This window comes from Miscanthus floridulus, chromosome 7, assembly GCF_019320115.1.
Source record: "Miscanthus floridulus cultivar M001 chromosome 7, ASM1932011v1, whole genome shotgun sequence".
Lineage (NCBI taxonomy): Eukaryota > Viridiplantae > Streptophyta > Magnoliopsida > Poales > Poaceae > Miscanthus > Miscanthus floridulus.
In genome coordinates, this window is record NC_089586.1 from 115,026,660 (window position 1) to 115,053,380 (window position 26,721).

The 26,721-nt window shown below is 44.2% G+C and overlaps 1 pseudogene; it reads left to right on the plus strand.

The window, feature by feature from the left end:
- The first annotated feature begins 4,651 nt into the window (after positions 1-4,651).
- On the plus strand, positions 4,652-21,931 carry LOC136466107 (sphinganine C4-monooxygenase 1-like; annotated as a pseudogene).
- Positions 21,932-26,721: the final 4,790 nt, after the last annotated feature.

The following is a 26,721-nucleotide window of genomic DNA, read 5'->3' on the forward strand; positions in this document are numbered from 1 at the left end:
ACACCGAGCCATCACCCTCAGTCACGACATTGTTCTACTCCTTAAGCCAATCGTTCTACAAATATTGCCAAAGGTGGCTCCGTCGACATCTTCTAAAACATTACGCGAAAGACGTCGATTCGAATGGTTTCACGCCGAATCCCAAACCTGACCCCCAGGACGTACTCGCTAGCCATCCATGTCTTCAACCTCACATTTTTATCGCCATTCACACAATATTTTATAACATTTTGTTTTAACAAGAACTCGATTAAGATAATAAACACGTTATGTGACACGAAACATAACATTTGCTTTCCCGTTTCGTAAAAATGTTTCAATACCAAACATTGATTATAAAGCCTATCATACACAAATGCACATAACTTAGATGCTTACAAAATGTTTCAGCAAAACATTACAAAGTAACACCGGGGTGTTACAAATCTACCCCCCTAAAATAAAATCTCGACCCGAGATTTCATGTGCCTAGTGTGAGAAAGAGGTAGGGAGTACATTCGGCGCAAAACTAACTATCCGATCCAAAGAGGATGTGGGGGTAATGCTTTGATAAGTAGCTCTCTTGCTCCCAGGTGGCTTCATCCTCTAAATGGTTTTGCCATTGTACCTTGTAAAATTTTATCACCCGGTTCCTGGTCACTCTCTCCTTCCCATCCAAGATTTTTGTAGGATGCTCCACATAAGACAGATCAGGTTAGAGCGGAAGTCCTTCTATTTCCATAGATTCTTCAGGAACTCATAGGCATTTCTTTAGTTGTGAGACATGAAATACATTGTGAACTGCCGAGAGAATTTCAGGGAGTTGGAGACAATAAGCAACGGGACCACACTGCTGCAACACCTTGTATGGACCCACATACCGAGGGGCTAACTTGCCATGGACACCAAACTGATGTACCCCTCTCATAGGAGATACCTTGAGATACACATAATCCCCAGCTGCAAATTCCAAAGGTCTTCTTCGCTTGTCTGCGTAAGCCTTCTGTCAACTCTGAGCTGATTTCAAGTGTTCACGAATTATATTTACTTTCTCTCGAGCCTCCTTTATGAAATCAGGTCTGAAGTACCCACGGTCTCCCACTTCAACCTAGTTTAATGGCGTCCTACACTTTTGCCCATATAAAGCTTCAAATGGTGACATGCGAATACTCTCTTGATAGCTGTTATTATATGAAAACTCTGCCAGCTTCAAACAATGATCCCACTTCTCAGAAAAAGAGATGGTACAAGCCCGCAGCATATCCTCAGCATCTGGTTCACCCTTTTAGTTTGACCATCAGTCTGTGGGTGGTATGCTGAGCTTCTGAGAAGACGAGTACCCAAACACTCCTGGAGTTTCTCCCAGAAATGAGAGACAAAAACTGACCCTCTATCAGAGATGATGGTGAGAGGAACTCCATGTAGGGTCACAATCCGATCAAAGTATAACTCCGCATACTTCTTGGCATTGTATCTAGTGTCCACCGGAAGGAAGTGGGCAGACTTGGTGAGACGGTCCACAATGACCCAAATAGAATCAAAACTAGAGGAGGTGTGTGGTAAACCCACAATGAAATCTAGGGAAATATCCTCCCATTTCCAAACAGGAATGGGCAAGGGCTGCAGATATCTAGGAGTACGCATATGATCAGCCTTGATTCTACCACAAGTGTCACACTCTGCAATGAACTGGGTGATATATTGCTTCATGTAAGACCACCAGTACAGTTGGCATAGATCATGGTACATCTTGTTGCTACCAGGGTGGATAGACAGCTTGGAATGATGGGCTTCTTTTAAAATCTTACTTTTTAGCTCTTCTTTAGATGGAACCACCAGTCTATTCTTGTATCTCATGACTCCCAGCTCATCAATGCTAAAATGAGGTCCACGTCCTTCAGCTAGCAACTTCTTGATGTGAGGAATCTCTTCGGGGTCTTCCTTTTGCTCCCGAATAATTTGCTCCAGCAGCTCTGAGGTCAAAGCAATCTGAGCTAGCACCTTTGTGTGGTGAAGTGACAAGGGTATTTCCTCAACATGATGTGACTTACGACTTAAGGCATCAGCTACCACATTGGCTTTTCCTAGATGATAGTGGACTTCCAAATTATAATCCTTAATCAACTCTAACCATCTCCTTTGCCTCATGTTCAACTTAGACTGAGTGAAAATATACTTAAGGCTCTTGTGGTCAGTGAAGATATGCACTTTGTTGCCCAACAAATAATGCCTCCAAATCTTCAGAGAGTGAACTACAACAACTAGCTCTAAATCACGGGTAGGGTAGTTCACCTCATGCTTCTTCAGTTGGCGCAAAGCATAAGCTATCACATGCCCCTCTTGCATAAGCACACACCCCAATCATGTCTTCGAGGCATCACAGTAAACATCAAAGGGCCTCTCAATATCAGGTTGAGCCAATACAGGAGCAGTGGTTAGAAAAGTCTTCAGGGACTGAAAAGCTTCTTCACAAGCTAGACTCCAAACAAACTTAGCTTCTTTCTAGAGCAGCTTAGTCATGGGCTGGGCTATCTTGGAGAAATCAGGGATCAAACGTCGATAGTATCCAGCTAGCCCAAGGAACTAACGGATCTGGTGCACACACCTAGGAGACTTCTAATCTAATACATCTTGCACCTTGCTGGGATCCATAGAAACGCCCTTGGGTGTCAACACATGTCCCAAAAACTGCACTCGATCTAACCAAAACTCGCACTTGCTGAATTTAGCATACAACCGGTGCTTTCTGAGTCGAGTTAGGACTCTCCGGAGGTGACAGGTATGCTCTTCATCATTCTTGGAATAGATCAAAATGTCATCAATGAACACTACCATAAACTTATCCAACTCCAGCATGAAGACTGAGTTCATCAGGTACATGAAGAAAGCCAGGGCATTGGTGAGACCGAAAGACATCACTAGGTACTCATACAACCCATACCTAGTAGAGAAAGTTGTCCTTGGTATATCCTATGGATTGATCTTGATCTGATGGTAGCTTGATCAAAGATCTATCTTCGAGAACACCTTGGCACCAGCTAACTGATCAAACAAAGTATCTATGTAGGGCAAAGGGTACTTGTTCTTAACTGTTACCGCATTGAGGGGGTGGTAATCCACACACATCCACAGAGTACCATCCTTCTTCACAAAAATTGCTGGGCAGCCCCATGGTGAAGAACTTGGGTGGATGAAACCCTTGTCCATCAACTCCTCTAGTTGCTTCTTCATTTCTGCTAGTTCTCTTAGAGCCATGCGATATGGACGCCTGGAGATAGGAGTAGTACCAGGCTCAAGCTCAATGGAGAATTCTACCTCATGGTCCGGTGGCAATCTAGGAAGATCTTCAGAGAAAACATCTAGGAACTCACATACTACTGGAATGGAGGTAAGATCAGGAATGGCTTTCGCATGGGCAGCAATAGGTGAGACCGGTTCTGAGGGTATGATGAGAGACATCCTATCCTCAGAAGACGGAAGCCGTAACTCTACACTTCTTCTCTTCATATCCAATACTACCCCATACACCCACACATAGTTCATTCCAAGAATAACATCAATGCCTTGCCCAGGCATTATCATGAACTATAGACGATAAGTGTGGGTGGCTAATACCAAACTTACTGTATCCATGTGGGTATTGATGAACATCTGAGAACCTGCAGTACGGATCTTATAGGCATATGGTATAGCCACTAGTGATAAGTTGTGCCGCTCTACAAACCCCATGCTCATAAAGGAATGCGATGCACCAGAATCAAACAACACCAAAGCTGGATGGGATTCGATGGTAAACATACCAGCCATAAATGTCTCCCGCTGCACAACCTGCTAAGCATCTGTGAATTGCACCTGACTAGATCTGCTGGGCACCTTCCTCTTGATGAAAGTCCTCTTAATGAGCCTAGAATTTGTAGACGGTTGAGACGACTGAGTTGCCTGCTGCTGAGGACACTCCCTGGCATAGTGGCCATCCTTGCCACACTTGAAACAAGCACCAGGCTTATTCCCGAATCCCTGACAAGGTGGGACCTACTGTCCCTGAGCCTACTGGGGCTGCACCTGCTGTGGAGGTGCCTTATACTGAGTAGCGGAAGTATGTGATGTCTACTGGGGTGACTGGAACGGAGGCCCGCCGGATGGTTGATAGGGCCCCCGCCTAACAATCTGCACCTTCTGAGTATGGGGATGGCTAGAGGATCTAGCTGCCACCCGCTTCCACTTTCAATCCGCCTGAGATGCCCACTGAAAACCCTTAAGAGCAATGGCGGTGTTCATCAGTGCCCCAAAGGTTAGATAGTTCCCCAGGTACAGTTTCTCCTGAAGAGCAGGAGTGAGACCACGAAAGAAGCGATCCCTCTTCTTGTCATCCGTGTCCACCTGACTACTAGCATACTGAGCCAAGTGGTTAAACTGGGTCACATACTCCATTACTGTCCTGCTCCCCTGACGCAGCTCCATGAACTCGGTCACCTTCTGATGGATAATGCCAGCAGGTATGAAGAACTCATGGAAGGCGGTGGAGAACTCCTGCCACGTTGCTAGATGATCTGGCAGCTCCGCAGCCTAGAAAGTCTCCCACCAGGCACCAACTGACCCCAAAAGCTGCTGGGATGCAAAGTGCACCTTCTGCTCGTTGGCCACTCCGAGCAGCCGAAACTTCTACTCCAGCATGCAAAGCCAGTGCTCCGCCTCCAATGGATCATCCGACGGTGTGAACGTGGGCGGGTGGGTCTTGAGGAAGTCATGGTAAGAGGACTGCCCCTCAGGACGGCGAGCACCACCCCCATTCCCACCATTGCCTCCGGGGCCTCCACAGGCGAGACCCACGATGGCCTGTGCCATAATCTCCAAGGCACGAGCAGTCTCCTAACAAGCAGCGGCTGACTCTCGATGAGCAGCCAACAACTCCACCATGACCTCCGTAGTGGACAGCGGCGGAGGCGGTGGCGGCGACGGGAAAGGATGAGGAACCAAAGGTGGAACCTCCCGAGCTCCCTTGTTGTCACGCTCAAAGGCCCGAGCACTATCACCATGGCCCTCGTTGGCCACTCCCGAACTGGTGCTCCCATGTCCAGACCTTAGATTCATCTGTAAGAGAGACGAACCATCCATTAGGACACCTTCCCGATTAGAATCTAGGGAGTAGAGAGATGGTAGCACATTTATTAAAGTATTCATTAAGTTAGTCCTACCAATTTACTACTTTCATTATACGTGAAGGGGGATTCCTAGTTCAAGTAAGATGCTATTATATGATGCATGCTTCGACCTATATGTTCACTCAAGCCGGAATATAGCGGCGTTCATAAAATTTTCGGCACATCATACACTCACTTTCCGTATACTAAGCGATTTCTTACGCAATGTAAGTCAGTGTACCTGCAGAAAACTGATTAGCTAAAACTAGTGCCGCTATCCTAGATATACCATATAGCTAGGGCTTATACTTATATAACTTGCTTAATCACATCCTACTTTTCACAAACTTTTGTTGGTCAACTTTTAGTTTTGTAAAAGAGTGAGGAACTCGTGACTATTATTGGCTCTGGTACCAACTGTGGCAGAACCACCCAGAATAGCATACTTACGGAGGCGCTCGTCTTCCACCAGACACTAAGCACCCCGAAAGCAACTATCCCGAGCGGTTTCCATTGGGCACACCCCAAGGGAGAACCCAAAAGATCCACATTTTTCCCAAGGATCCAATAATGAAAACGAGTTACAACACAAGTCCATCTCATACATTGGAGTTTCTTGAAAAGTACATTATTACAATATCAAATACAGAGTGTGGAATGATAAACAATGGAATATTAAAAGATAACATCTAGCGATAAGATAACGAGGATTGCGTTTGAGCCCACCAAAAGAATCCTCCACACAAGGTACTCCTCAAGCATCACCTACAACAGGGGTAAATAAACCCTGAGTACACAATGTACTTGCAAGACTTATCCAACCAGTGGGAATACTTTCCCGACTCCAAGGGATATGCTAGGCTTTATGGTTTGCTGGTTCTCTTTTAGCAAAAAGCAATACTAATAGTGAGTCCTTATTGATACATTATTATCATTAGCCGTATTAAGTCTTCATCTAGTCAATCTATATAAGCACCTGTTCTACTTTCAAGCAAGAGTTGAACAATCGATACTGATCATTCTCCTTTTTCCACTTAAAGTTCTTACTACAGTGCTAAACCACAGACAAGCCGTACCGGATAACCCGGCGATTCATGAATCAATGTGCCTAGCTGGGTGCCCCGAAGACACACGCCCCGCTTGTACCCTAGGCACAAGTAGGACTAACCCACCACTCTCCTGTCCCGGGTGTCTAGGTCCTCGTCCAAACTTGGACTTCAAGCCCCCGCCTCTGAATCCTAGACTCAGTGCGGTGCAAGGACCTCCACCACCTCCTCTTCCCATTAGTCGGTCCGAAAAGAGCCGGATCCACGACAAGAGAGCAGCAAGCCTTCCCTGCGCCCATACCTAAGTATGTGCTCGGGACAATAATCTATGACTTGCCTAGAGTCACATGCAACGACCAGTCCTTAATTGACACAGACAGGGAAAAAGTGTAACCGGGCTATGCCCTATTGGCCACAGGACACAACCCCTCACACCCATCAGTACCAAATCCACATCCCTGTCCGGTCACCATTTTCCTTTCCATTATTTCATCATGATATCATAGTTTAATCACCTATTTGCGAGTAATGATAGGTTACTCACGCTACCGACATCCTGAGCATAGCCGCTACTCGACCTGTACTAGTAGGACTCATGGTGGATATATTTATGCATGTAGTTTCCATAAAATGCCTGTAACATAAATGCATATCATATAAATATATTCAGTGATCATTTAAAAATAGGGGTTATGCACCGGGGCTTGCCTTGGGTAGGTGCTGGGTCAGCAAGGTCAGTACCAATAGGCTCCTGGGCTCCCTCCTATGCAAAGAGCTCCTCCTCGTACTCCTCAATCACCTCATCGTACTCCGGATCACCGACGGGTACGAAGTCTACCTGTTCGTGATCTACATGAAATGACGATGCAATGATTAACACTATGGCAACAACAATTCTCAATGCAAAAGTACCCTTATTAAATTACTAAGTGAGATTTACCCACTCAAGTCTAAGCTACGTACCAGCACTACTAACAAGTACGAACGTGTCCAACATTCTTATGGTGACTACGGATTTTCCTACTCCTAATGCCAGTTTATGATACATACTCGAAAGCAAGGATAATAACTATGCCATTAAACGACTCGCTCTATGGTTACCACTTTTACAGCAAGTATATAAATACCTAAAGAACCTACTGTAACGATTTCAAAGCTAAAGCTATTGTCGGTTTACCACAACAAATCCTGCAATTAAAGATTGATATACCGCTAAGCTTTCTACTTCAATATTATGAGCCTACCATCCTAATAGCTAATGGTGAACTAACTGTACTGACAGGTAAATGACATTTTTGCGAACCTAACAAACTTAGTTTCGCTATTTTAGGATAGCCATGCAATTTACTACGATTTACTGAAGTTGGATTCATAACAAGAAATAAATAATCATTTCAATTTCCAGGAAATAATGAAAACCGAAACCTCCTTTGCCGGCCCACAACGCGTGGCCTGGTCCAACGCGTTACCCCGCCCACACGCGATGGAAGGCCAATGTGCGTCCCACGCGGAGGCGCAGCCCAGCCGGCCAACGGCCCGCGATGGTGACGGCCTGCGCGTGAAGGCGATTATGCACGGGCACCCCCAAACTACAATAGAATAGCAACGAACTCTAAGTCACTATTGAATTAGTCTGCGCTTTCACAACAACACCCTCCGATTTCTATGTCTTCACCGCGGCGAAGTCCCTGACTATCCAGGGCGTGCACCGATGCGATGGTGCGGCACTAGACGTCTACGTCGGCCACCCCAGCCCTCTCCTTACTAAAATAAAGAGCCGACACTCACCTACATGCGAACGCAAATCACACGGCAGAGACACACACGCCGAGACATCGTAGCGAACTCGGACCACGACGGTGGGCACCCTGCAAGTACGGCGATGCTGTTCTGGTGAACATCAGCACTACCGAGACAAAGCAAGGAGCGGACGAGTACCAACGACTCACCATGGAACTGGAAGACGCAAAGAAACGATCAGAGATGGCTCAGGCCGAGCCGGCCACATGCGCGCGATGAGTGCAGCGGAGCATGGCAATGGCACGGCTGTGCCACGGGCTACACTATGGCGGTAGGGTCTAGGATGTGGTGAGCATGGTGACAACTGACTGAAGGGGAGGCTAGTGGCACGAGGAATTTGACCGAGCTGCTTAGGTGGCGAAGATAGCCGACGGTGCAGGCACTCCTGGTCTTAATGGCCCGAAAGCTCGGCCCTTCAAAATTGGCGCACAGGACTGAGCTACAGGCAGCTATGTGGGGCAGGATGGGCGACCGGCTACCCAATGGAGCTATGGGCACGGCCAATTGAGGCACGGTTCATTTACCACGGCGAATTAGCAAGCTGGCCCCGCCAGTCACGGCGACAGCGGAGACAGGGGAGCTCACGGCGCGGCATGGCTCGTCTACGAATGTCAACGCAAGGTACCGACGTGCCTGGCCATGGGGAACCTCAGGGCGTGCTCCAGACAGCCATTTGCACAGCCACTGCAGCAAACGACGAGACTCGGTATGGCTCGTCTGCGGACAGCGCCAGGCAACGACACTGCGGACGCGATGCCGAGGTGACTGTGAAGCAGGCAGTCTTCTAGCGCGCAAGCGGCCAAGGGAGTCAATGGAGCGGTGCCGAGCGTAGCCGCTGGCGATGCGGACGCGGGACCCAGCGCGACCATGGCCACAGCAGGGTAGGGCAAGGTGATGGCAGAGCACGACCGGCGGCTAGGGCGCAACGCATCGGCTAACGAGGCGAGCAGCAGCGGGGCAGAGGTCGTAGGCGGGCAGCAGCGAGTAGGCGCCCAGGACGCGTGGGTCGTGCACATGAACAATGTTGTGAGCGCAGCCAGGCGCAGCATTGGGCTCAGCCGGGCGGCAGCAGGTGCGGCCCGCGCGGCAGAGCACGCTGGCAAGCCAGGGGGGATGGTGACCGTGCCCAGTGATCAGCCAGGTGGCATGCACGATATTTAAAGCAGCTAGGAAACGTGTACGCCGTGCTCCAAATGCTAAGCCAATTGCTCGATGCGAAAAGGAGTACACCAAGCCATCACCCTCAGTCGCGACATTGTTCTACTCCTTAAGCCAATCGTTCTACAAATATTGCCAAAGGTGGCTCCATCGACCTCTTCTAAAACATTACGCGAAAGACGTCGATTCGAATGGTTTCACGCCGAATCCCAAACCCGACCCCTGGGATGTACTCGCTAGCCATCCATGTCTTCAACCTCACATTTTTATCGCCGTTCGCACAACGTTTTATAACATTTTGTTTTAACAAGAATTCGATTAAGATAATAAACATGTTATGTGACACGAAACATAACATTTGCTTTCCTGTTTCGTAAAAATGTTTCAATACCAAACATTGATTATAAAGCCTATCATACACAAATGCACATAACTCAAATGCTTACGAAATGTTTCAACAAAACATTACAAAGTAACACCGGGGTGTTACATACTAGCCACTTGATCTTGTTCATTATCATGAGAGCTTGCTTGAGTTGTATCATCTTGTATATTTGAGTTAGAGAGCACTTGCACTTGATCATCTTCATCGTCATTTACTTGCCTAGGTCTCAATTCACCAACATCCATGTTCTTCATGGCATTTGAAAGTTGAACGCCTCTAACATCTTCCAAGTTCTCATTCTCTACTTGTGAACCCTTGGTTTCATCAAATTCAACATCATGAACTTCCTCAAGAGTACCACTATCTAAATTCCAAACTCTATATGCTTTGCTTGTAGTGGAATAACCAAGTAGGAATCCTTCATCACATTTTTGTCAAACTTGCCCAATCTAGTGCCTTTCTTCAAGATATAACATTTGCAATCTTACCAAGCCCTTTGACATTGCCTTTGCTATTATCACCAAATATGATACTATCATAACCATCATTGTCATTGGTGTTGATTGAGTTGAACATTCTTGCATCACCGGTCATGTGTTGAGTGCACCCACTATCAAGAACCCAATGCCTTCCTCAGGCTTTGTAATTTACCTACAAAAGAAGATCAATTCTTTTTAGGTACCCAAACTTGCTTAGGTCCTTGAAGGTTAGTCACTAAGCTCTTTGGTACCAAGATGGCTTTCTTTTTTGAGCTCATCTATGGTTTACCAATGAACTTAGCCTTCACACCATTTGTACCCTTAGTAAGCACATAGAAAGAATTAATCTTAATTGAGGATACATAAGTATTTTTTGCTTTTGTTCTTGCATTTATGCTCTACATGATCAACTTGCTTGCAACTAGGGCAATACCGACCATTGTTCTTCACAAAACTAGTCTTGTGAGGAGCAAAGGTCGCCTTGCCTTTCTTGGGGGTATAGCACAATCTCTCTTTATAGAGAGAAGCTCTTTGGCTACCTAAGTATATAAGCAAGCGGTCCTCACCACCATAGGCCTTAGCTAAGGTGTGAGTGAGCTTATTGACCTCCTTGAGGTTCTCATTCTCAACTATTAGTGAGGCATCACAAGCGAAACCATCACTATTAGATGAGGTGGAAGTAGAAGTACTACAAGAAGGGTTAGCAGGAGGAACAATGATAGGCATAGATAATGATTTATCAATTATATCACAAGTTAAGCCTACATTACAAGTTTCAACATGCTTCTTTTTATTTTGCTCATTAAGCAAAGCGGAATGAGTTTTTTCAAACTTCTTGTGAGCCTTCCCAAGCTTCTCATGGGCTTCCTCTAGCCTCTCATGAGTTGCTTTAAGCTCATCAAGGGCTTGCTTAAGGGCTTTTACCTCCTTATTCAAGCTCTTGCATTCCCTTCTCTTAATATCAAAGTGTTTTTAGCATCTTCTAGCATGTCAAATAATTCATCTTTAGTAGGTTCATCATCATCACTATCACTATCACTATCATTTTCATTTTCATTTTTGTTATCATGTTCTTCATCACTTTCATCATCACAAATTTATACCTTAGTGGCCTTAGCCATGAAGCATGATAGAGTGTCGAAGAGAGAAGGCTTCTCATTGATTGCAATGCTTACAAGTGCCTTCTTCTTGGTGGTCTTATCATCATCACTATCATCATCATCACTTGAGGAAGCATCACTATCCCAAGTGACCACATATGAACCACCCTTCTTCTTCTTGAATGTCATCTTGTCATTCTTATCTTTCTTTTATTTCTTGTCCTTCTTCTTGTTCTTCTTGTTGTCATCATCATTATCGCTATTGTATGGACATTGAGCAATAAGATGATCTTTGCTTCCACATTTAAAGCACCTTCTTGACTCTTCTTTGTTCTTGGATGAAGATTTCTTTCTTCTAGCATGGTACCCTTTCTTCATCATGAACTTGCTAAATTTCTTGACAAAGAGAGCCATCTTCTCATCATCATCTTTATCCCATGAGCCATCATCTTCACTTGATGTTTCTTGCTTTGCCTTGCCCTTGGATGATGTGGCCTTGAATGCCACACTCTTCTTCTTCTCATCCTTCTTTTCCTTCTTTTCTTCCTTCTCATCATCATCTCTATATGTATCATCGATCATTATATCTTCCAACACTTGGTTTGGTGTCATGGTGTCCAAACCGCTCCTTACTAGAATAGTGACCAATGTGCCAAATCTTGAAGGCAAACATCTCAAGAACTTATGTGAGAAGTCCTTATCCTTCACCTCTTCTCCAAGTGCTTTGAGATCATTGACAAGCACTTGAAGCCTATGGAACATCTCTAGCACATTCTTATCCTCCTTCATCTTGAAGCTTGCAAACTTCTCTTTAAGAATGTATGCCTTTGCACCCTTCACAGCTTGAGTGCCCTCAAATAATTCTTCCAACTTCTTTCAAGCCTCATGAGCCATCTCAATATTCTTGATTTGCTCAAATATTCTCTCATCAATTGCATCATGAATGGCACTTAGAGCAATGTCATTGTTTTGGAGAAGCACTTCTTCGGCCATAGTGGGATTCTCCAGATTACCAATCTCAATTTTGGTTTCTACCACCTTCCACACTTTTCTATTGATTGACTTGATATGTGTGGTCATCTTTGATTTCCAATACAGATAATTTGTGCCATCAAATTAGGGTGGCTTCTTGGAGTTGTTGATTTAAGCCATTTTTACACCAAAGGTTGTTAAGCCTCAAATCACGGTGACCTTAGCTCTGATACCACTTGAAAAGTCCTAATGGCTAGAGAGGGGTGAATAGCCTAATAAAAATTTCTACAACAACACTTAGCAAACCGGTTAGACAATTATGAGGCAAAGCAAGTGTTGGGCTAGCCTACTAAAAATGCAAGCCACCTACCACAATTCTAGTTGATATAGTTTCTATCCACACAATAGCTATGTCACTACACTAAGTTATTGTGCTCTCAAAGGCTAACTAAAGAGCTACACTAACCAAACTAACAAGCTCTCACAACTAGCTACACTAAAGAGTTTAACAACTAGTTTCCGATAATATAAAGAGAGTGAGCAAGAAGGTTATACCCCCATGTTGAGAAAGGAGCCAATCAATCATAAGAATGAATAACAATAAAGACCAATCACCTTGGAATCAAATGATGAACACAATGATTTTTTACCAAGGTTCACTTGCTTGCCAGCAAGCTGCTCCTCGTTGTGGCGATTCACACACTTGGAGGTTCATGCGCTAATTGGCATCACATGCCAAACCCTCGATAGGGTGCCCACAACCAACACAAGATGAGGATCACATAAGCCACGAGCAATCCACTAGAGTACCGTTTGGCTCTCCACCGGAGAAAGATCAAGAACCCCTCATAATCGCCACGATCGAAGCCGAAGACAATTACCAACCTCCGCTTGATAATCCTCGTTGCTCCAAGCTATCTAGGTGGCGGCAACCACCAAGAGTAACAAGTCAATCCCACAGCGAAACATGAACACCAAGTGCCTCTAGATGTAAACACTCAAGCAATGCACTTAGATTCTCTCCCAATCTCACAAAGATGATGAATCAATGATGGAGATGAGTGGGAGGGCTTTGGCTAAGCTCACAAGGTTGCTATGTCAATGAAAATGGCCAAGAGAGTGAGCTTGAGCCAGCTATGGGGCTTAAATAGAAGCCCCCATGAAATAGAGCCGTTGTACCCCTTCACTAGGTACAACACGGGGTGACCGGATGCTCTGGTCATATTGACCGGACGCTGGACCTCAGTGTCTGGTCATGTGATGCGTGCCATGTGTTCCCTCTCTTTAAATGTTGATCGCCCAATCTCAATGGTCAAGTGATGACTGGACGCAGTAGCTCAAAGTGACCGAACGCTGAACCCCAACGTTCGGTCGTTTCTAGTAAGCATCCAGAGACGACTTTTCACGACTGAACACGTCCAGTCATGCTCGACTGGACTCACCTAGCGTCCGGTCACTTAGCGTTTCCCCTATGCATGACCATGTCAGTGTGACCGGACGCAGCCAGCCAGCGTCCGATCATTTTAGCGCCAGCATCCGATCGACGACCGATGCTGCGCTTCTTCCACTACTACTGACCGAACGTGTCGGTCCTTCAGAGACCAGCATCTGGTCACTTACAGTGACCACATTCACCTGAGTTTAGGGCTCTGGTGTAGTTTCTAACCCTTGCTCAAATATGCCAACCACCAAGTGTGTCACCTTGTGCACATGTGTTAGCATATTTTCACAAATATTTTCAAGGGTGTTAGCACTCCACTAGATCATAAATGCATATGCAATGAGTTAGAGCATCTAGTGGCACTTTGACAACCGCATTTTGATACAAGTTTCACCCTTCTTAATAGTACGGCTATCGAACCTAAATATGATAACACTCTCTAAGTGTCTTGATCACCAAAATAAAAAGCTCCTACCATTTATACCTTTGCCTTGAGCCTTTTGTTTTTCTCTTTCTTCTTTTCAAGTCCAAGCACTTGATCATCACTATGGCATCACCATCATCATGTCATGATCTTCATTTGCTTCACCACTTGGAATGTGCTACCTATCTCATGATCACTTGATAAACTAGGTTAGCACTTAGGGTTTTATTAATTCACCAAAACCAAACTAGAGCTTTCAATCTCCCCCTTTTTGATAATTGATGACAACCATTTCACAAAGATATGAATTGAAATTCAATTGAATCCATGTTGCTTGCCCAAGCATATTTACCATGTGCAAAAGGATATGGACAAGTTTCATGAACTCCATATGGTAGCAATTGCTCCTCCTACATATGTGCTAAGAGTTTGGATAGTAGCTTGCACATATGCTTAGATCAGAAATATAGGAGACAATGTCTACCAAATGATGCTAAAGTATAAAAGATGGACCTTTGAAGTGTGATATCAATCAAAGTGCACCATTATACCATCCTTAGCCCCATGGTTAGCTCAATATCACTTGGAAACACATGGAAATGAAATTACTAGATAAACTTATGCATGCTAAATTTTCATTTCATCATTCAAACCTATAACTAGCATACACGACAAAGCATGAATATTGAAATTTAAAACTTGTGCCATGCAAGCAAACATATGAAATGCACATTCAAATGCATCATACAAGTTCATGAGCTTGGTCCCCCTACTTGTGTGCTCAAAATTTTAATTAATCCCTTTTCTTTATCATATCTCTTGCCATATCTCTCTCCCTATGTCAAGTTCTACCCCTATCACTTATATCTTTATTTCTTTCCCCCTTTGTTGTCTTTTCACCATCTTAGTACATTAATATCTTGATTTTTCTCCCCATGTACTAATATCACTAATATCTTTATTTTTCTCCCCCTTTGTCATTAATGACCACAAAGGTTCAAAAAGTAGATATGTTGAGATTATCAATGTCAATCAATGGGATGATGATCATTTTTCTAAATTTGGTTCAATGTAGAATACTTGCCAAAGATATTTTACTCGGTTTGATCCAAGGACAAGCTTCTTCACACCTCTAAATAAGAGTTATCTTGTACCATGTTGAGTTAAACACTTAGAGCTTATTTTCTAGATTAAACACTAGGTTTACAAGCCCATAAACATGTCATATGCTGCCACTAGATTAAACATGCCAGAATTGTGGCTCAGGCACGGCACTACAGAGGCTTAACCATGCCATGTTGTGCAATGGGCATGATAGCCCACCGGGGCCGTGCTGGCCTGAGTCGTCCTTGTAGGAGGTGGAGTGGCGAGGAAGAAGATGCGCCACCATCGTCGTCTGCTGTGCGCTGCTTTGCCACCGCTGTCGTTGGCCGCACACTGCTCCGCTACCACTGGCCACGCGCCATGCTTAGATGCGCCGCCACTGGGCGCGCGTTGCTTCACCGTCATCGGTCGGGGCATGAGGGAGGGAGAGGGTGCGCCGAGCAAGGCAGGCGGTGGTGGGGTGGCAGTGGTCGAGGTGGAGGAAGGTGAGACCGGAGAGGGCAGCACTGCTCGAGACGGGAGGTGCGAGCTCATGAGGAGATGCCATGGGGGACATAGGGAGCGACGCCCTGGGGACTAGGTGCGAGTTAAGGAAATGAGAGGAGAGAGAGAAGTTAGGGTTTAGGGATGGAGAGATGCTTATATACTGGTATTCAACGGTTGTGGTATCCAACGGCTGTGGTTCATCTGTGCTCATCCAACAATGAAAAATAAGCAGGCCACATCATGCCAGCCCAATAATCATGCCGTGTCTGGGCCAACACCATGAGTCGGAGTTATGGCCCAGGCACGACACTATCACCGGGCCATGCCAGGCACGAGCACGATGGGAGCGGGGCCGTGCTTATTAAGGTCGTGCTAGTGCAGGCCCACCGTGCCTGGCCCAGCTAACCAAGTATACTGGAATCTGAGAAGCTTTGGCGAAGATCCACTTTCGGGGGAGCGTCTATATGCCGACGGGGTTGGCACCGAGACCCCCGCCGCCCCCGTGTCCCTATAAATAATACTACTTTTGAATTTGGGCTATTTCTCTTATATTTAGGCCAGGCTTGTCGTTCAGGCCCATGCCCCATGCAGCCAACCAGCCCAACCAGACAGCAGCCATGCAAAAGATCCAAAATTACTGACATCAGCTCATATCCTATGCTTTATGAAGTAAAAAAAAAGTCATAAATCCTAAACTAAGTACCCTAATTAAAATCTGATTACACCATCGTGTTCCTTATAATAAACTCTTCAAAACAAGACCCCACGTGGATACATTTCGATAAAAAAATTTAACGAACATTTATCTCGTGATGAACATGTATTTAAAGATAATCGTCGAACATCACATTAACACTGCACGGACATTGCAAAAAATAGCATAAAACATCATATGTATATTACGTGAACATCACATATATCATAAAATATAATAAATTAAAAATAAAATTAGTGAAGTAATTAATTATAATCAAATAAAAAGAAGAAAAAATGCCACCGAACATCTAAATTCATCGTAGAACATCCTATTAACACTACAAGAACATCATAAAGTATATAATAGAACATTAAATGTATACTACGTCAACATCAGAAAAACATAAAAGATAAAATAAAATAATAAAATTAGTGAAGTAATTAATTAGAGTCAAATAAAACAAGAAAAAAAGTTACCGAACATCACACAAATATATCCTAGAACATCAATGCATACTACCGAGTATCACAAATATATTGTAGAACATCACATTAACACTGCACGAACATCCAAAAATATAGCATAGAACATCATCTGTATACTATGTGAACATCACAAAATATCATGAAATGTAAAATAAAATAATAAAATTAGTGAAATAATTAATTTAAGTCAAATAAAAAGAAAAAATGCTACCGAACATCACAAAATATATCTTAAAATATCAATGTATGCTTACTGAAAATCATAAAATATATCGTAGAACATCACATTTCTACTCGTAAACATAAAAAATACATCATATAATATTACATGTATACTATATGAACACGTGTATCTATAAAATAAAAAAGCAAAACATAAAATTATAAATAAAAAAAGAAAGGAAAATAAAAATAATAAATTATGAAAATAGAAAATGAATTAAACAAAATTATTAATTCTATCAAAAAAGGAATTAAAAATGTTTAAATGTTAAAAAATAAAAAGATAAGAAAACAAAAAGAAAGAAAAATTAAAATCTAAATAGAAGCAAGGAAAGGAAACAAAAAAAAGAAAATGACAAATAAAAGGAAATAAAAGTAAAAGAAACATGAGAAATTCATATATTAAAATAAAATAATAAAAGAATAAAGAAAATGAAAAGAATGACAAAAGTCTAGAAAAAATAAAAGGAAAATAAATGAATGAAAGGAAAGAAAAAAAGAAAAGGAAAGAAAAACTTACAATAAAAAATAAAATAGAAAAGGAAACAAAAAGAATAATAAAAGACCACTGAAAAAGAAAAATGAAAAAAATAAAGGAAAGGAAAAAAGAAATAGAAGAAAAGAAAAGCAAAATAAAAAGACGAATAAAAGATGAAAAGAAAGAAAAATAAAAATAATAAAAGATGACAAGAATAATAGAACAGAACAAAAATAAATGATAAAAGGAAAAGAGAAAAAATAGAAGAAAGGAAAGAAAAAGGAAAAGGAAAAAAGAAAAAAAAACACACGTAGTAGCGTACTCATCGAGTCGCTCACTACATGGTGATGAAATTGCTACGCACGTTCCTGTCCCTCACGCTCGTGGGCCGCTCTCAAGCCAGCAACGTGTAGCCGCGGTGCGGATCGCCGAGGTTTCCGCACTTTCGGAGCCTCCGGACCCAACTTCACCGGCGCAGAATGCCGCCCCAAACCATGCACCCCCTACCTGACCTTGCCCGTTCCCCTTCACCGGTGGCCGAGTCCGGTGTGGACGGACAGCCCGCCAGCGTGGTCCTGGTCGGCGTTACCCGCAGCAGTGGAGGACCAAGTCATTTGGTAGAGGTCGCCCATGTTACTTGCTCAGTTGCTCGGCCGGCCTGAAATAATACTTGTTCTCTCGAGTGCTGGCTGCTGGGTGCCCAAATTAACATATTCCTTTTATTCATCTCTGGAACTGGAAACGGAGCCACCGGCCAGGACAGAAATGGTTTGTTGTTGCGTGATCCCGAGAGCTCCGTGCCACAATTAACAGTCACGTAAGCCATGATATTTGCCATATGCGTGATGCGTCAACGACTCAACGCCCTAGCGACGACGTTGCTGAGCTGCGCCACGGCCAGAGACGCGGTCAAATGCATGGTAACTGACGTGGATAGCTATTGGCTACTGCCTGCAGCCTCCTATATATGTACAGCCTACTGGCTAGCTAAAGATGGTTTAGCATTGGTTAGAAATAGAACCTACGGAGTATGCTATGAACAATCACGGGGCCTCAAGGAGCTCTGCATCTCTCTGAAGCTGCCAGCCAAGTTGTTGGTCGCAAACACGGCGAGAAAACTGATCATATTCTCCTTTCGCCAACGTCAACGTGCAGGAGGCTAGCAGCCTAGCACATGCTGGAGGAGGCAAGTCCCATCGCATACACATCATTCACCATGCATGGACTCAGAGAGAGAAAAGCTTAGCGGATGAAGATCATTTGGCGATATGCATCTCCTTTTCTGAAATATTATTAGGCGGTAATGCTCCTCAAGCAATAGACTGTCCCCAATCTTTTATTTGTCCATCCAGGGGCGAAGCTACGTTGTCTTTCCCTGGTGCACGTGCACCACGGTAAAAACAAAAAATTACTAATATCTACCTCAATTTTTCTATGTATTTCCTTTATAATTGTGTATATTCCTTGATATTTGATAGAGAGTGCACCAGGGTTAGTTTTGAGCTGGCTTCACCCCTGTGTCCATCCTCTTTGGCTCTGGCAATAATAATAGGCAACATGACTACCACCATATTAAATAGCATTGGGGACATTGGATCACCTTGCCGAAGGTCTTTTCGTGTTTGGAAGTAATGGCCCATTTGGCCATTAACCTTAATTCCCACATTACCACCTTGTACAAAAGATTGGATCCAACTACACCATTTTTGGGAAAAACCATTCATTTGAATGGTCTGACCTAGAAATTTCCAATTGACCTTGTCATAGCCCTTTTCGAAATCAATCCTAAAAATAACCCCGCTCATCTTTTTCCTATGTAACTTGTGTAAAGTTTCATATAGAACTACAACACCTTCCATTTTATTTCTCCCTGGGAGGAAAGCGGTTTGTGAAAGACGAATAACTTTTTGGGCTACTAAAGCCATCATATTAGTGGCCACTTTGGTGAAAATTTTGAAACTACTTTTTTTTTTCAAACAGATCGGTCCGTATTGTTGGATTTATTTAGCATCACTACTTTTAGGTAGTAAGATTATTGTCCCAAAATTTAACCATTGAAGTGGAAGGTCACCTTTATGGAATTCCTCGAATAGCGCCATCAAATTCCCTTTTATGATATTCCATAAAGCCTGATAAAATTCTAGAGGGAATCCATCAGGCACTGTGGCCGAATTATGTTTCATTTGAAAAATGGCATCCTTTACCTTGGCTTCTGAGAAGCTCTGTGTGAGGGTTTCATTTTCGACTTCTGTGACTTGGGGGATGTCATCTATGCGAGTCTCGTCCATTGTTACAAAAGAGGGTTCAGGATAACTGAACAAATTCTTATAGTATTTGGTGATAAACATTTTTAGACAAGCATCACAAATGATGATGCCCTCCTCTTGTTCCAATTGGAAAATATGAGTTTTCCTATGCTTCCCATTAGCCACTAATTGGAAATATTTAGTATTTGCATCTTCTTCCAATAGATTTTTCACCTTTGTCCTTTGGTACCATTTTATTTCTTCCTCCCTTAGAAGTTGGGCTAGTCTTTCATTTAAAGTATGCTTTAGATTTAACTTGTCATCATTGAGCTGTGATAACTTAGCTTTCTTATCCAGCTCATCTAGTTTATCAAGCAGTTGTTTTTTTCTCTTTCTTGTAAGCACCGCTGACATTTTTGGCTCAACCCCTTAAGTATTAGCGAAGGCGTCTAATCTTAGCCTGGCAACGATCTAAGGGAGTTTGACCTTCATGCACCTCGGTCCAAACCTCTTTAACCATATAAAAAAAACTTGCCTAAGTAGCCAACCCAACTCAAATAGAGCTCCTGTTTATTTTATTTATTTGACATCATTATTGTTTTACCAAATGATCTTTAAAGAGTTTTTTTGGATATGCTTAAAAACAATGAACCGTTTTACGAAAATTAGGAGCCATGTAGTAATTTTTATTGAAAATACGTGCCTAAAATATATTCCAGATTTTATTTGGAGGAAAAACTCATAGATAAAAAATGATGCAAGCATATAACACAAGTAAACAGGCAACATACTGACTAGAACAGGATTGCGCAAGGAAATTACTCAATGATCCCACGCAGAACGTAGTCGAACGTGTTGAAGTAGATGTTGCAGATCACCAAAAGCGGTCGCGTGTAGACGCTGCCCAAAAACCTTATTGCCGCCCCGTGTAGGAGTCTCGCGGCAGTGGTTTCGGAGATCCCGCTCTCTTCAAGTCCGGTGCACACCGAACTCAAAGATCGACGAGACGCAGCAGCGAAAAGCTCAGCACAGCGAGTGGAAAGGTGAGCGGAATGCGTGCCCTTCAACCAGGACGTCCAATTTAATGACAGAAAATACTGCAATCAAATATCAGAAACTGACACACCTTATTATTGTTTAAAACGGCAGTTTCAATCACATTGAAGCGCCATTACGCTCAGCATAGTCACGTGATTTTTCACGCGAAAAATGCGCGCGAGCTGCGCGTGTAGCAACAGTCTCCTTCTCTCTCATTTTCACCTATTTTGCATAGAGAGGAGACTCCCATATTTAAGCAAGGCAACCTCTCCTTGAATTAGCAATATGGAGCTATATGTTGTGCATGCTTTGGAATTTTTCAGATTAGGCCAAACATGGGCCTAAATCCAACAATTTTAACATCAGCTTTATGTGATCCAAGGACATTGAAAATCAGCACTTAACATACATCAGTTGACGGAGGTGCCTCGCGTCCTCCTCCGAGTTTGTGGTGCCTGTGCTTGCACCTATCGGGGTGTACTGGATCGCAGCCGGTCTCTACTCTGTGCTTGGCGCCGAAAAGTACCGTCTGCACTCGAGGGAGGAAGAGGAGATGAAGAATCTCGTGCCAAAGCGCGTTATCATCCGGGTTGTTCTCCTCCAGCACCTGACGCAGGCAGCCATCGCCTTCGCATTCTTCACTGTAAGTACACCATTATCGATGCTACACGTACTGTCGTTCCGTATGATTTGCAAATCTACTGTCTGAAATTGACGCAGGTAACGAGAGATGATGGTCCCGCCAGTACCGGCACGGCTCCGGCGATCATCGTGCACTCGTGGCAGTTCATCGTGGCAATGGCGGTGTTCGACACCTGGCAGTATTTCTGGCACCGTCTGATGCACAGCGACCGCTTCCTCTACCGCCACGTGCCGTACGCGGCGCAGTACAACCACCCTGCCGAGAGCCTCATCCTGGACACGGCCGGCGGCGCTCTGGCGCTGGCCGTGTCGAGCATGTCGCCGTGGACGTCGGCATGCTTCTTCTCCTTCGCGACGCTGAAGGCAATCGACGACCACTCCGGGATGCTGCTCCCTGGTAACCCCCTTCACCTCCTCTTCACCAACGGCACAGCGTACCACGACTTCGCGGGGCCGGCTGCAACTACGCGCAGCCGTTCTTCGTCTCCTGGGACCGGCTCATGGGCACCTACGTGCCGGTCGCGATCGTCAGAGCCTCGCACGGCGGCCTGGAGGTGGTGCCGGCGAAACGGAGGACCCCACGTGAGACCACGAGCGCGCCGGCTTAAGGCGGAGACTGGTGAGTGCCCGTATATTTCTTGGATTTGCTCGGCCCAACTGTTTTTTATTAGCAATGCATCCCTTGTTGAGATGATTCAATCGTTGCTTCGTCCTGTTTCTAGGTGTGCACAGGGTGTTTGCTTTTTTATTCTTTTTTTTTCGACGTTTTTTTCCCCTTTTTGATTGACACAAGTATGAGGGGTTCTGATCGACTGCGCCCCAAATATATAGGCTACGGTGTAGCAAAAACTGTTTCCCGAGAGCTCGGATTTGGATGAATCCATGGCAAATATATAGCATATAAATGCTAATGTGTAGCTCATCCAAGGTTCGATGGTTTGGGGGGCCAAGATCGATCTTTCTTTTTCTCTCTCTCTCTAGAACCAAGAGGGGCCGGGAGCCACAATTATTGGTTATATCACTCTACAGCCCAAAAATAAAAGGTTTAGGGGCAATGGCCTCGTTCGCTTGGCTGAAATTGGCTGAAAAAATAAGCCAAAACTGAATTGTTGTGAGATAAAAATATTATTCCGATTAAAAAAAAACCGAACAAACCGACTTTTAAGGTAAGCCGAACAGGGCCAATATTTACTCTCCAGCCCGAAAATATCTATCAACTTCTCTATGTTTTACTTCCAATGTAGAATATGACACCATTTTCTGCATTTTCATTATCATATAGTAGTATGTTTCCTTCCATATTTTGCCTTTTTTTTTCATATGAACAAACACCTTTGTATGCAGATGGCTGACTAACCACGTCCTTAGGATGGACTCGCTTCGGTGACGAAAGCTTCGGTGAACTGGGCAGAGCAGTGATGATGAAGTAGTGCCCATCTGGGTTTCAAAACCAGTAGTAATTTAGATTAAAAAATATCTGTGCTCGCAAAAAAAAAGATTAAAAATATCTGGAGCTGAGACGTCATGAATGCCTATGCTATTATTGGAATGCTTAGTCTCATAGTCTGCAAACAACTCATTCATATGATAGTTGCAAGTTCCTATTTGCTCCATCAAATGTTTCGGAGTATTTGTGTTACTTAGCTTTAGTTGCATGTATCTTAGTTACTGATTAACGGACAGATTTCCATACCTTGTTTTGCTTGAATAGTTTCATTTGATAGTTGACTACTAGGTGATTCTCCGCTCGTGCGTCGCAAGGAAAGCAACAAAAAAATATTACACGAGAAGTTTAGTAGCCAAACTAAAATTAAAACGGTGATAATCCGAGTTTGCACATGTGTTATACTTGTACCATAATAATGACAAAATATAAGTATTATGGAGAATAAGTCTCACGAACCAGCCAAGAAGGTTTCTGTTTCAGTAGCAAGAGGTACAACTCAAGAAATTTGCATGGCTGTTTGAGGAAGAGAATCCATTAATATCCATAAAAGATTCAGCTAAAACTTAGCCTATAAAGTCATAAATATAGGCTAAACAAAATTTGGTTTCCTTGGAAGCAGCTTAGCTCAGTTGGTTAGGTTCTTTGCGGTGGAACCTGCCCACCCGGGTTCAAGTCATCTACTTGGCACGGGTGCTCGCATTTTTCTGGATTTATATTCCAAGATTTAATGGCGTTGTGTTTTCAATGGTAGATGGCGTTTTCGTCGACAGTGAGGCGCCTGTGGTGACTTCGTCAATCTCGAGATGTGCCAACACAGTCTTTCAGATGTGCTCATAGGGGTAGGGTTTGCGTACGTATGTTCATTAGGGTGAGTGTACGTGCGTGTTGAGTGTCTGCGTCTATACCTGTGTAATTCGCAAAAAAACAAAGACACTGTCCAAGCTCAAAATTGCAGTGAGAGCAAAGAAACTACAAGCTATAGCTAGAGAGGTAATCAGGGTTTCCTTGGCCATGCATCGTGTTCCCTCTTGAGAAGGCCGAAGCTAGACTACTCAACAATAACAACATCAATCATTTGAACGTCGATTAGGGTCAACAGGGTTCTGACCCTTTAGACCCTCTTCCTGTTTGGGTCAGTCCGCTTCGAACCGTGGACTCAATTTATTAGGAGCAAATGGGATTCAAGAATGGGTCAATCCACCCTAGAAAAACAACACGCTATGGGCGCCCTAAGCAGTGGCGGATGCAGAACAAGATTTAAGGAGGGCTGGTCTCTGTAACAGAACCGACCAAATCATAAGAACGTAAGTACAAAAACAATCACCGCAGCGATCAAATTCCTGTACTTAAGCTCTCATAATTCTGGTAGTCCGAAAATCACGAATGATTTCAACCAACTCTTGACATACAAACCAAGACCGTAGTGATTCAACACAACACATCATTCGTTACAACATTTCACAAGTAGAATTCGGATTACATCCATCAGAGTTCGAATAAAAATATTACAAACCAAGTTTAAGTTCGCGGAAGCAACATAGTTTAGTACATAACTTCATAGTTTCAAATACATTGCCAGATCTGAGTCATGTCCCACAAAAGCATCATCAGGTACGAGAACTAGTAGAGACCGTGCCCAACGGTCTAGTCTTCATTTCTAGCTGGGAGAAGGCAATACTTGCAGCAACCAAAGTAGAACTGGTCATCTACAACAGGTGTGAGATAAACCCTGAGTACGAGAAGGTACTCAGCTAGACTTACCCGTAAAAAACCAGAAATAAAGGACACCAAGGGTCATGCAAGGCTTATGAGGTAGGCTAGCTGGCCACAGTTGCATAAAAGAGCTTATGAATATAGTAACCAATTTAAACTTCGCATCAAGTTTATCATCTTTTACCTGTCCACTAGATTTGCACCTGTACTAGAGCACTCACTTATTAGGAGCAAACAATATTAACCATAGCAGGTATAATAAGGTTGTCATCATCATATCATCATTTCCGAACCATTATGTTATTTAGTGTATGCGAACACAAGGTTGACAAGTACCCTTGTGTGTTCGTTTTGTGATGAGTGATTGTCAATGTGATCCACGAAGTAGGTTGAGTGGTGACTAACCCTACCATGGCGAAAGGTATGTGTGTGACATGTCTTTTGGCTTGTGTTGTGCAGGTGTGGAGCTCGGATGCGGTGGTCGACGGCGAGGTGAAGGTCAAGGAGGACGTGCCGTGCCGACAGACCGGGAGCGGTGAAGGACGGACGTGAGGCTTGGACCGAGGGACCCAAAGGCCGGGTGACTAGCCGCGGTGGCCGACACTTGGGACATCAACAAGTGCAAGAAGACATGGAGTGACGGTGTTGACCGGGTCAAGATGGCGGACGCGTGAGTCGAGCGAGGCTCAGGAGGACTTGGCGGGCCGGCCGGTCGAGGACGGCGGTGACACGCGTTGGATGGCGGGGGACGCGTATGGAGTACGCTACTCGCGGACGGTTTGATGGTTTGGGCCTCAAAACCATCGGATGGACGGTTTACGGGTTTGGGCCTCAAAACCCGGGCGGAGGTTCCGAGGAGGGACGGACGGCACGTGGCGGCATCGGGGAGTTCGCGTCGAGGCGAAGCTACCGATGAGAAGGCGCGGTGGCCGTCGGATCAAGATTACACCGGGTTGGACAACAACGCCCTTGGGCTTAGCGGTTCAACTCATTTGTATCCAGGGACAAAACTGGGAATGTGTAATAGCCCTGTTAAATAGGATGAGGGAGCCCCCATCTCCCTCACCTCCTCCATTTTTCATTTTCTCCTTTAGGGTTTCTTCCTCTAGTTTGCTTCCATGTATGAGAGAGGTCCACAACTCAAATTGTGACTTGGTTTTGAAGGAATCGGTGGCCGTAACCACCGTATGCCCTCTGGGATTCATGATTTAGTTGTGTTCTTGATGTGATTTTGGTGTTCTTCACGAGCTCCTTTTATCCCTTCTTGTTTCCCCTCTCGTTTCTTCGATTTGGGATGGTTTTGGTTCGTTCTTGTTGCCTTGGATCGATCAGTGACATGAGTAGAAGCTTTCCACCAAAGGAAATCCACTAATTCCTCACGAGATCGCAGATCCGGGCAATTTTAGTTCTTGACATATTTCTTGGGGTTTTCTTCAATTCCTTCGATTCACGGAGTTAGAGTTTGTCTTGGGCTATGATCTTTTAGAGGTTGCCTTTCTACTCGCTTGTGAACCCTTGTGCAAAGTTTCAAGTCATTTGGAGTTGATTTGATCAAGTTATGGCTTGATTTGATTTTTCCCGAGAAACTGCTCGTTCATACCGGACGTGTCCGATATAATACCGGACGTGTCCGATATTTCTCACTTTGGAGTTTTGAGCTGAAATTTTGTGGAGACCTTCCTTTGGTGTCTAAAGAGCTATGGTTAAAATTTCATGATTTTTAGACACCGTTTGATGGGGTTTTGGATTTTTCTCTTTTGGTCAGCTTGCTGCTGAAAATCCCGGACGTGTCCGAGATCATACCGGACGTGTCCGAAAATACCGGACGTGTCCGATATAATACCGGACGTGTCCGATATTTGTAGGAGCAGTGCTGTTTTATTTTGGGAGTTTGCTCGTTTGGGCTTCGATCTGTGGTCCGTTTGTTCTATGGTGACCCGCTGTGTTCTGAGGGAGCATCCACCCTTCTCTAGGGTCGTGGTCATCAAGTCTTTCATGTATGGTTTTTGGGGATTGATATTGGGACAGTGGTCGAAGATTTCGAAAGAAATTTGAGGCTCCCATTCACCCCCCCTGGTCGCCGTTTCCGGTCCTTCAATTGGTATCAGAGCCGGTTAAGGATCATTCCACCTTAATCGGTCCGTGATCCACGAAGGCGACATGGAGCATGGTTCTGGCAAACCACCGCACTTTGATGGGTCCAACTATCCTTATTGGAAGATCCGCATGTCTGCGCAT